Source organism: Rhinopithecus roxellana, chromosome 14, assembly GCF_007565055.1.
Source record: "Rhinopithecus roxellana isolate Shanxi Qingling chromosome 14, ASM756505v1, whole genome shotgun sequence".
Taxonomy (NCBI): domain Eukaryota; kingdom Metazoa; phylum Chordata; class Mammalia; order Primates; family Cercopithecidae; genus Rhinopithecus; species Rhinopithecus roxellana.
The window spans coordinates 8,904,016-8,916,559 of NC_044562.1; positions in this window are offsets into that span (position 1 = coordinate 8,904,016).

Here is a 12,544-nt window from a genome sequence, read left to right on the forward strand (position 1 = left end):
CGGATATTCATTTTTCACCCTGGGCAACTATGGGCTCCCAAATCTCACTTTGCAGATTCCAGAAGTGTGTTAGCTACTGCTTCCTGAGACAAGCTGTAACTCTGTGAGGATTCACAGTTACAAACAAAGTTCCTCAAGCTTTTTTACGTTTTGAACTGATATATTTGTTTATCAGCGTAGGCCTCAATGCGATCCAAATAAGTAATTCTCAGGTTCCTCAAAACAGTGATAATGGACTGCTGCATAAAGATAAGTGTAACTCTGTGGGATTAATTCACACATCACCAAGAGTTTCTAACAAAGCTTCTTTTCTGTTTTCATCTGAGGTATTTCCTTTGTCCCGCAAGCTTCTTGCGTTCAGAATATCCCATTGCAGATTTCCAGAAACTGTGTTAAGAAACTGAACACTGAAGAGAAACGTTAACTGTGAGTTGCATTCACACATCGAAATGCAGTTCTCTCAGAAGGTTTCTTCCAGTTTTGATCTTAGGATATTTCCTTTTACACCATAGCCTCAATGCTCTCCTACTATCACTTTGCAGAACACAACGATAACAGAGTTAGCAAACTGTCCGAAGGGAAGGGTGGAACTCTGTGTTGATGAAGTCACCCATCACAAAGCAATCTCTCAGTAAGCTTCTTCTAGTTATTATCTGAGGATATATCTTTTTCACCCTGGGCCCAATGGGCTCCAAATCTCACTTTGCAGATTACACGAAAAGAATGTGGCTAACACTGCTTCCTGAGACACTAACTGTAACCTGTGAGAGAATTCACAGATCACAAAAATTTCCCTGAAAGCTTTTTTCACGTTTGACTGATGAATATTTCCTTTACATCAGCATAGGCCTCTGCGATCCAAAGAAGTCCTTCTCGTGTCCTCAAAAACAGTGATAATGGACTGCTGATGAAACAAAGTGTAACTCTGTGAGATGAATTCAACCTCACCAAGAAGTTTCTAAGAAAGTTTCTTTCTAGTTTTCATCTGAGGATATTTCCTTTATCACCGCAAGCTTCATTGTGTTCAAATGTATCCCAATGCAGATTTCCAGAAATCTGTGTTAGAAAACTGAACACTGAAGAGGAACGTGTAACTCTCTGATTTGCATTCACACATCAAAATGCAGTTTCTCAGAAGGCTTTTTCCACTTTTGATCTGAGGATATTTCCTTTTTCACCTTAGCCCTCAATGAGCTAATGAAATATCACTTTGCAGAACACAAGATAACAGAGTTAGCAAACTGTTCTAAGAAGGAAAATGTGGAACTCTGTGTGATGAAGTCACACATCAGAAAGCAATCTCTCAGTAAGATTCTCTGTAGTGATTATCTGAGAATATTTCCTTTTTCCCCATGGGGCCCTATGGGCTCCCAAATCTCACTTTGCAGATTCCACGCAAAGAGTGTTTGCAAAATGCTTCCTGAGAACTCCTCTGTAACTCTGTGAGAGGAATTCACAGATCACAAAGAAGTTTCTCAGAAAGCTTCTTTCACGTTTTGAACTGATGATATTTCCTTTATCAGGGCAGGCGTCATTGTGATCCAAAGAAGTCCTCTCAGGTTCCTCAAAAACAATGATAATGGACTGCTGCATGAAACATAAGTGTAACTCTGTGAGATGAATTCACATATCACAAAGAAGTTTCTAACAAAGCTTCTTTCTAGTTTTCATCTGAGGGTATTTCCTTTGTCAACACAAGCTTCTTTGCGATCACAAGTATCCCACTGCAGATTTCCAGAAAACTGTGTTAGCAGACTGAACACTGAAGAGAAGCGTGTAACTCTGTGAGTTGCATTCACACATGGAAATGCCATTTCTCAGAAGACTTCTTTCCACTTTTGATCTGAGTATACTTCCTTTTCCACCATAGCCCTCAAGGAGCTCCCAAATATCACTTTGCAGAACACGACATAACAGAGTAAGCAAACTGCTCCAAGAAGGGTAGGTTGGAACCCTGTGTGATGAAGTCACACAACAGAAAGCAATATCTCAGTAAGCTTCTCTGCAGTTATTACATGAGGATATTTCCTTTTTCACCATGGGCCCTTCTGGGCTCCCAAATCTCACTTTGCTGATTCCACGAAAGTAGTGTTCGCAAACTGCTTCCTGAGTACTAAGCTGTAACTCTGTGAGAGGAATTCACAGATCACAAAGAACTTTCTCAGAAAGCTTCTTTCACGTTTTGAACTGATGAAATTTCCTTTATCAGTGTAGGCCTCAATGCGATCCAAAGAACTTCTCAGGTTCCTGAAAAACAGTGAGAATGGACTCCTGCATGACATTAGTGTAACTGTGTTAGATGAACTCAAACATCACCAAGAAGTTTTAAGAAAGCTTCTTTCTAGTTTTCATCTGAGGATATTCATTTGTCCCCTCAAGATTCATTGGTTTCACAAGTATCCCATTGCAGATTTCCAGAAAACTGTGTTAGCAATCTGAACACTGAAGAGAAACGTGTAACTCTCTGAGTTGCATTCACACATCGAAATGCAGTTTCTCAGAAGGCTTCTTTCCAGTTTTGATGTGAGGATATTTCCTTTCTCACCATAGCCCGGAATGAGATCCCAAATATCACTTTGCAGAACACAAGATAACAGAGTTAGCAAACTGTTCCTAGAATGGAATGGTGGAACTCTCTGTGATGAAGTCACTCTTCAGTAAACAATCTCTCAGTAACCTTCTCTCCAGTTATTATCTGAGGATATTTCCTTTTTCACCATGGACCCCTATGGGCTCCCAAATTTCACTTTGCAGATTCCACGAAATGAGTGTTAGCAAACTGCTTCCTGAGAACTCAGTTGTAACTCTGTGAGAGGAATACACAGATCAAAAAAAGTTTCTCAGAAAGCTTCTTTCACGTTTTCAACTGATGATATTTACTTTATCAACATAGGCCTCTATGCGATCCAAAGAAGTCCTTCTCAGCTCCCTCAAAAACAGTCATAATGGACTGCTGCATGAAACATAAGTGTAACTCTGTGTGATGAATTCACACATCACCAAGAGTTTTGTAACAAAGCTTCTTACTAGTTTTCATCTGAGGATATTTCCTTTGTCAATGCAAGCTTCATTGCGTTCAGAAGTATCCCATTGCAGATTTCCAGAAAACTGTGTTAACAAACTGAACACTGAAGAGAAACGTGTAACTCTGTGAGTTGCATTCACACATCGAAATGCAGTTTCTCAGAAGGCTTCTTTCCAGTTTTGATCTGAGGATATTTCCTTTTTCACCATTGCCCTCAATGAGCTCCCAAATATCACTTTGCAGAACACAAGATAACAGAGTTAGGAAAATGTTCCAAGAAGGGAAGGGTGGAACTCTGTGTGAATAAGTCACACATCAGAAAGCAGTCTCTCAGTAAGCTTCTCTCTAGTTATTATCTGAGGATATTTCCTTTTTCACCATGGGCCCCTATGGGCTCCCAAATCTCACGTTGCAGATTCCATGAAAAGATTGTTAGCAAACTAATTCCAGAGAACACAGCTGTAACTCTGTGAGAGGAATTCACAGATCACAAAGAGGTTTCTCAGAAAGCTTCTTTCACGTTTGGAACTGATGATATTTCCTTTATCAGCGTGTCATTGCGATCGAAAGAAGTACTCTCATGTCCTCAAAAACAGTGATAATGGACTGCTGCATGAAACGTAAGTGTAACTCTGTGAGATGAATTCACACATCACTAAGAAGTTTCTAACAAAGTTTCTTTCTAGTTTTCCTCTGAGGTTATTTCCTTTGTCACCGCAAGCTTCATTGCATTGAGAAGTATCCCATTGCAGATTTCCAGAAAACGGTGTTAGCAAACTGAACACTGAAGAGAAACGTGTTACTCTGGAGTTGAATTCACAAATCGAAATGCAGTTTCTCAGAAGGCATTTTTCCAATTTTCATCTGAGGATATTTCCTTTTTCACCATAGCCCTCAATGAGATCCCCAATATCACTTTGCAGAACACAAGATAATAGAGTTAGCAAACTGTTCCAAGAAAGGAAGGGTGGAACTCAGTGTGATGAAGTCACACATCAGAAAGCAGTCTCTCATTATGCTTCTCTCTAGTTATTTTCTGAGGATATTTCCTTTTTCAACATGGGCCCCTATGGGCTCCCAAATCTCACTTTGCAGATTCCACGAAAAGAGTGTTAGCCAACTGCTTCCTGAGAACTCAGCTGTAACTCTGTGAGAGGAATTCACAGATCCCAACGCAGTTTCTCAGAAAGCTTCTTTCACGTTTTGAACAGATGATATTTCCTTTATCAGCGTAGGCCTCAATGCGATCCAAAGAATCCTTCTAAGTTTCCTCAAAAACAGTGATAAAGGACTGCTGCATGAAACATAAGTGTTACTCTGTGAAATGAATAAACACATCACCAAGAAGTTTCTATGAAAGCTTCTTTCTAATTTCCATCTGAGGATATTTCCTTTGTCACCGCAAGCTTCATTGCGTTGAAGAGTATCCCATTGCAGATTTCCAGAAAACGGTGATAGCAAAGTGAACACTGAAGAGAAACGTGTAACTGTGGAGTTGAATTCACACATCGAAATGCAGTTTCTCAGCAGTCTTCTTTCCAGTTTTGATCTGAGGATATTTCCTTTTTCACCATAGCCATCAATGCGCTCCTAAATATCACTTTGCAGAACACAATATTACAGAGTTAGCAAACTGTTCCAATAAGGGAATGGTGGAATTCTGTGTGATGAAGTCACAGTTCAGACAGCAATCTCTCAGTAAGCTTCTCTCCAGTTATTATCTGTGGATATTTCCTTTTTCACCATAGTCCCCTATGCGCTCCCAAATCTCAGTTTGCATATTCCACGAAAAGAGTGTTTGCAAACTGCATCCTGAGAACTCAGCCGTAACTCTGGGAGAAGAATTCACAGATCACAAACAAGTTTCTCAAAAAGATTCTTTCACGTTTTGAATTGATGATATTTCCCTTATCAGCATAGGCCTCAATGCGATCCAAAGGAGTCCTTCTCAGGTTCCTCAAAAACAGTGATAATGGACTGCTGTATGAAACATAAGTGTAACTCTGTCAGATGAATACACACATCCCAAAAAGTTTCTAACACAGCTTCTGTCTAGTTTTCATCTGAGGATACATCCTTTGTCATCGGAACCTTCATTACGTTCACAAGTATCCCAATACAGATTTCCAGAAAACTGTGTTAGCAAACTGAACACTGAAGAGAAACGTGTAACTCTCTGAGTTGCATTTACACAACGAAATGCAGTTTCTCAGAAGTCTTTCCAGTTTTGATCTGAGGATATTTCCTTTTTCACCATACCCTTCAATGCGCTCCTAAATATCACTTTGCAGAACACAAGATAACAGAGTTAGCAAACTGTTCCAAGAAAAGAAGGGTGCAACTCTGTGTGTTGAAGTCACACATCAGAAAGCAGTCTCTCAGTAAGCATCTCTCTACTTATTATCTGAGGACATTTCCATTTTCACCATGGGACCCTATGGGCTCCCAAATCCTCACTTTGCAGATTACACGAAAAGAGTGTTACCAAAGTGCTTCCTGAGGACTAAGCTGTAACTCTGTGAATGGAATTCACAGATAACAAAGAAGTTTCTCAGAAAGCTTCTTTCACGTTCTGAACTGATGATATAGCCTTTATCAGCGCAGGGCTCAATGCGATCCAAAGACGTCCTTCTCAGCTTCCTCAAAAACAGTGATAATGGACTGCTGCAGGATACATAAGTGGAATTCTGTGAGATGAATTCACACACCACCAAGAGGTTTCGAACAAAGCTTCTTTCTAGTTTTCAGCTGAGGATATTTCCTTTGTCACCGCAAGCTTCTTTGCGTTCACAAGTATCCCAATGCAGAATTCCAGAAAACTGTTAGCAAACTGAACACTGAAGAGAAACGTGTAACTCTGTGAGTTGCATTCACACATCGAAATGCCTTTTCTCAGAAGCCTTCTTTCCAGTTTTGATCTCAGGATATTTCCTTTTTCACCATAGCAATCAATGAGCTCCCAAATATCACTTTGCAGAACACAAGTAACAGAGTTAGCAAACTGTTCCAGGACGGGAAGGGTGGAACTCTGTGTGATAAAGTCACACAAGAGAAAGCAATATCTCAGTAAGCTTCTCTGTAGTTGTTACCTGAGGATATTTCCTGTTTCACCATGGGCCACTAAGGGTTCCCAAATCTCAATTGGCACATTCCACGAAAAGAGTGTTAGCAAACTGCTTCCTGAGAACTATGTTGTAACTCTGTGAGAGGAATTCACAGATCACAAAGAAGTTTCTCAGAAAACTTCTTTCACGTTTTGAACTGATGATATTTCCTTTATCAGCGTTGGCCTCAATGCGATCCAAATTAGTCCTTTCAGGTTCCTCAGAAACAGTGGTAATGGACTCTGCATGAAACATATGTGTAACTCTTTGAGATGAATTCACACATCACAAAGAAGTTTCTAAGAAACCTTCTGTCTAGTTTTCATCTGAGGATATTTCCTTTGTCACGCTAAGCTTCACTGCGTTCAGAACTATCACATTGCAGATTTCCAGAAAACTGTGTTAGGAAACTGAACACTGAAGAGAAACGTCTAACTCTGTGAGTTCCATTCACACATCGAAATGCAGTTTCTCAGGAGGATTCCTTCTAGTTTTGATCGGAGGATATTTCCTTTTTCATCATAGCCCTCTATGAGTTCCCAAATATCACTTTGCAGAACACAAGATAACAGAGTTAGCAAACTGCTCCAAGAAGGGAAGGGTGGAACTCTGTATGATGAAGTCAGACATCAGAAAGCAATCTCTCACTAAGTTTCTCTCTAGTTATTATCTGAGGATATATCGTTTTTCACCCTGGGCCCCTAAGGGGTCCGAAATCTCACTTTGCCGTTTTCACGAAAAGAGTGTTAGCCAACTGCTTCCTGAGAACTAAGCTGTAACTCTGTGAGAGTAATTCACAGATCAAAAAGAAGTTTCTCAGAAAGTTTCTTTCACGTTTTGCACTGGTGATATTTCCTTTATCAGCCTAGGCCTCAATGCGATCCAAAGAAGTCCTTCTCAGGTTCCTCAAAAACAGTGATAATGGACTGCTGCATGAAACATAATGTAACTCTGTGAGAAGAATTCACACATCACCAAAAAGTTTCTAACATAGCTTCTTTCTACTTTGCATCTGAGGATATTTCCTTTGTCACCGTAAGCTTCATGGCATTCAGAAGTATCCTTTTGCAGATTTCCAGAAAACTGTGTTAGCACACTGAACACTGAAGAGAAACGTGTAACTCTGTGAGTTGCATTCACACATCCAAATGCAGTTTCTCAGAAGGCTTCTTTCCAGTTTTGATCTGAGGATATTTCCTTTTTCACCATAGCCCCCAATGAGCTCCCAAATATCACTTTGGAAAACACAAGATAACAGAGTTAGCAAACTGTTCCAAGAAGGGAATGGTGGAACTCTGTGTGATGAAGTCACACATCAGAAAGCAATCTCTCAGTAAGCTTCTCTCTAGTTATTATCTGAGGATATTTCCTTTTTCACCATGGGCCACTACGGGTATCCAAATCTCACTTTGCAGATTCCACGAAAAGAGTGTTAGCTAACTGCTTCCTGAGAACTCAGCTGTAACTCTGTGAATGGAATTCACAGACCACAAACAAGTTTCTCAGAAAACTTCTTTCAAGTTTTCAACTGATGATATTTGCTTTATCAGCGTAGCCCACAATGCGGTCCAAAGAAGTCCTCTCAGGTTCCTCAAAAACAGTGAAAATGGACTGCTGTATGAAACATAAGTGTAACTCTGGGAGATTAAATCACACATCACCAAGAGGTTTCTAACAAAGCTTCTTTCTAGTTGTCATCTGAGGATATTTCCATTGTCACCGCAAGCTTCATTGCGTTCACAAGTATCCCATTGCAGATTTCCAGAAAACTGTGTTAGTAAACTGAACACTGAAGAGAAACGAGTAACTCTAGGAGTTGCATTCACACATCGCAATGCAGTTTCTCAGTAGGCTTCTTTTTAGTTTTGATCTGAGGATATTTCCTTTTTCACCATAACCCTCAATGAGCTCCCAAATATCACTTTGCAGAACACAAGATAACAGAGTTAGCAAACTGTTCCAGTAAGGGAAGGGTGGAAATCTGTGTGACGAAGTCACACATCAGAAAGCAATCTCGCAGTAACCTTCTCTCTAGTTATTACCTGTGGATATTTCCTTTTTCTCCATGCGCCCCTATGGGCTTCCAAATCTCACTTTGGAGATACCACAAAAAGAGTGTTAGCAAACTGCTTCCTCAGAACTAAGATGTACCTCAGTGAAAGGAATTCACAGATCACAATGAAGTTTCCCAGAAAGTTTCTTTCACGTTTTGAACTGATGATATATCCTTTATCAGCGAAGGCCTCAATGCGATCCAAAGAAGTCCTTCTCAGGTTCCTCAAAAAGAGTGTTATTAGACTACTGCATGAAACATAAGTGTAACTCTGTGAGATGAATTCACACATCACCAAGAAGTTTCTAACAAAGCTTCTTTCATGTTTTGAACTGATGATATTTCCTTTATCAGAGTAGGCCTCAATGCGATCCAAAGAAATCCTTCCCTGGTTCCTCAAAAACAGTGACAGTGGACTGCTGAATGAAACATAAATGCAACTCTGTGAGATCAATTCACACATCACCAAGAAGTTTCTAACAAAGCTTCCTTCTAGTTTTCATCTGAGGATGTTTCCTTTGTCAACGCAAGCTTCATTGCATTCACAAGTATCCCATTGCAGATTACCAGAAAACTGTGTAAGTAAACTGAACACGGAAGAGAAACGTGTAACTCTGTGAGTTGCATTCACACATCGAAATGCCGTTTCTCAGAAGCCTTCTTTCCAGTTTTGATCTCAGGATATTTCCTTTTTCACCATAGCAATCAATGAGCTCCCAATTATCACTTTGCAGAACACAAGATAACAGAGCTAGCCAACTGTTCCAGGACGGGAAGGGTGGAACTCTGTGTGATGAAGTCGCACAAGAGAAAGCAATATCTCAGTAAGCTTCTCTGAAGTTATTACCTGAGAATATTTCCTGTTTCACCATGGGCACCTAAGGGTTCCCAAATCTCAATTTGCAGATTCCACGAAAAGAGTGTGAGCAAACAGCTTCCTGAGAACTCAGCTGTAATGCTGTGAGAGGAATTCACAGATCACAAAGTAGTTTCTCAGAAAGCTTCTTTCACGTTCTGAACGGATGATATTTCCTTTATCAGCGTAGGCCTCAATGCGATCCAAAGAAGTCCTCTCAGGTTCCTCAAAAAGAGTGATAATGGAGTACTGCAGGAAACATAAGTGTAACTCTGTGAGATGAAGTCACACATCACCAAGAGGTTTCTAACAAAGCTTCTTTCTAGTTTTCATCTGAGAATATTTCTTGGTCACCGCAAGCTTCATTGCGTTCACAAGTATTCCATTGCAGATTTCCAGAAAACTCTGTTAGCAAACAGAACCCTGAAGAGAAACGTGTAACTCTCTGAGTTGCATTCACACATCGCAATGCAGGTTCTCAGAAGGCTTCTTTTCAGTTTTGATCTCAGCACATTTCCTTTTTCACCCTACCCCTCAATAAGCTCCCAAATATCACTTTTCAGAACACAAGATAACAGAGTTTGCAAACTGTACCAAGAAGGGAAGGTGGAACTCTGTGTGATGAAGTCACACATCGGAAAGCAATCTCTCAGCAACCTTCTCTCTAGTTGTTATCTGAGGATATTTCCTTTTTCACCATGGGCCCCTATGGGCTCCCAAATCTGACTTTGCAGTTTCCACGAAAAGAGGGTTAGCAAACTGCTTCAGGAGAACTAAGCTGTAACTCTCTGAGAGGAATTCACATATCACAAAGAAGTTTCTCAGAGAGCTTCTTTCACGTTTTGAACTGATGATATTTCCTTTATCAGCGTAGGCCTTCATGCGATCCAAAAAATTCCTTCTCAGGTTCCTCAGAAACAGTAATAATGGACTGCTTCATGAAACATAAGTGTAACTCTGTGAGATGAATTCACACATCACCAACAAGTTTCTAACAAAACTTCTATCTAGTGTTCATCTGAGGTTATTTCCTTTGTCACTGCAAGCTTCACTGCGTTCACAACTATCCCAATGCAGATTTGCAGAAAACTGTGTTAGCAAACTGAACACTGAAGAGAAACGTGTAACTCTGGAAGTTGCATTCACACATTGAAATGCAATTTTTCAGAAGGCTTCCTTCCAGTTTTGATCTGAGGATATATCCTTTTTCACCTTAACCCTCAATGAGCACCCAAATATCACTTTGCAGAACACAAGATAATAGAGTTAGCAAACGGTTCCAAGAAGGAATGGGTGTCACTTTGTGTGATGAAGTCACACACCAGAAAGCAATCTCTCAGTAAGCTTCTCTGCAGTTATTTTCTGAGGATATTTCCTTTTTCACCATGGGCCCCTACGGGCTCCCAAATCTCAGGTTGCAGATTCCATGAAAAGAGTGTTAGCAAACTGCTTCCTGAGCACTCAGCTGTAACTCTGTGAGAGGAATTCACAGATGAAAATGAAGTTTCTCAGAAAGCTTCGTTCACGTTTTTAACTGATGATATTTCCTTTATCAGCATAGGCCTCAATGCGATCCAAAGAAGTCCATCTCAGGATCCTCAAAAACAGTGATAATGGACTGCTGCATGAAACATAAGTGTAACTCTGTGAGATGAATTCACACATTACCAAGAAATTTCTAAGAAAGCTTATTTCCACTTTTCATCTGAGGATATTTCCTTTGTCACTGCAAGCCTCATTGCGTTCACAAGTATCCCAATGCAGATTTCCAGAAAACTGTGTTAGCAAACTGAACAGTGAAGAGAAACTTGTAACTCCGTGAGTTGCATTCCCACATCGAAATGCAGTTTCACAGATGGCTTCTTTTTAGTTTTGATCTGAGGATAATTCCTTTTACACCCTAGCCCTCAATGAGCTCCCAAATATCACTTTGCAGAACTCAAGATAACAGAGTTAGCAAACTGTTCCAAGAAGGGAAGTGTGCAACTCTGTGTTATGAAGTCACACATGATAAAGCAATCTCTCAGTAAGCTTCTCTCTAGTTATTATCTGAGGATATTTCCTTCTTCACCATGGGCCCCTATGGGCTCCCAAATTTCACTTTGCAGATTCCACGAAAAGAGTGTTAGCTAACTGCTTCCTGAGAACTCAGCTGTAACTCTGTGAGAGGAATTCACAGATCACAAAGAAGTTTCTCAGAAAGCTTTTTTCACGTTTTGAACTGATGAAATTTCCTTTATCAGTGTAGACCTCAATGCGATCCAAAGAAGTCCTTCACAGGTTCCTCAAAAACAGTGATAATGGACTGCTGTACGAAACATTAGTATAATTCTGTGAGATGAATATACACATCAACAAGAAGTTTCCAACAAGGATTCTTTGTAGGTTTTCATCTGAGGATATTTATTTGTCACCGCAAGCTTCATTGCATTCACAAGTATCCCATTGCAGATTTCCAGAACACTGTGTTAGCAAAATGAACAAGGAACAGAAACGTGTAACTCTGGGAGTTCTATTCACACATCGAAATGCAGTTTCTCAGAAGGCTTCTTTCCTGTTTTGATCTGAGGATGTTTATTTTTCACCGCAGCCTTCAATGCGCTCCTAAATAACACTTTGCAGAACACAAGATAACAGAGTTAGCAAACTCTTCCAAAAAGGGAAGGGTGGAACTCTGTGTGATGAACTCACACAACAGAAAGCAATCTCTCAGTAAGCTTCTCTCTCGTTATTATCTGAGGATATTTCCTTTTTCATCATGGGCCCATATGAGCTCCCAAATCTCACTTTGCAGATTCCACAAAAAGAGTGTTAGCAAACTGCTTCCTGAGAACTCAGCTGTAACTCTGTGAATGGAATTCACAGATCACAAAGACGTTTCTCAGAAAGATTCTTTCACGTTTTGAACTGATGATATATCCTTTATCAGCGTAGGCCTGAATGCGATTCTAAGAAGTCCACTTAGGTTACTCAAAAACAGTGATAATGGACTGCTGTATGAAACATAATGTAATTCTGTGAGATGAATTCTCACATCACCCTGAATTTTGTAAGAATGCTGCTTTGTAGTTTTCTTCTGAGGATATTTCCTTTGTCACTGCAAGCTTCATTGCGTTCGCAAGTATCCCAATGCAGATTTCCAGAAATCTGTGTTAGCAAACTGAACACTGAAGAGAAACGTGTAACTCTGTGAGTTGCATTCACAAATTGAAATGCAGTTTCTCAGAAGGCTTCTTTCCTGTTTTGATCTGAGGATGTTTATTTTTCACCACAGCCTTCAATGCGCTCCTAAATAACACTTTGCAGAACACAAGATAACAGAGTTAGCAAACTCTTCCAAAAAGGGAAGGGTGGAACTCTGTGTGATGAACTCACACAACAGAAAGCAATCTCTCAGTAAGCTTCTCTCTCGTTATTATCTGAGGATATTTCCTTTTTCATCATGGGCCCATGTGAGCTCCCAAATCTCACTTTGCAGATTCCACGAAAAGACTGTTAGCAAACTG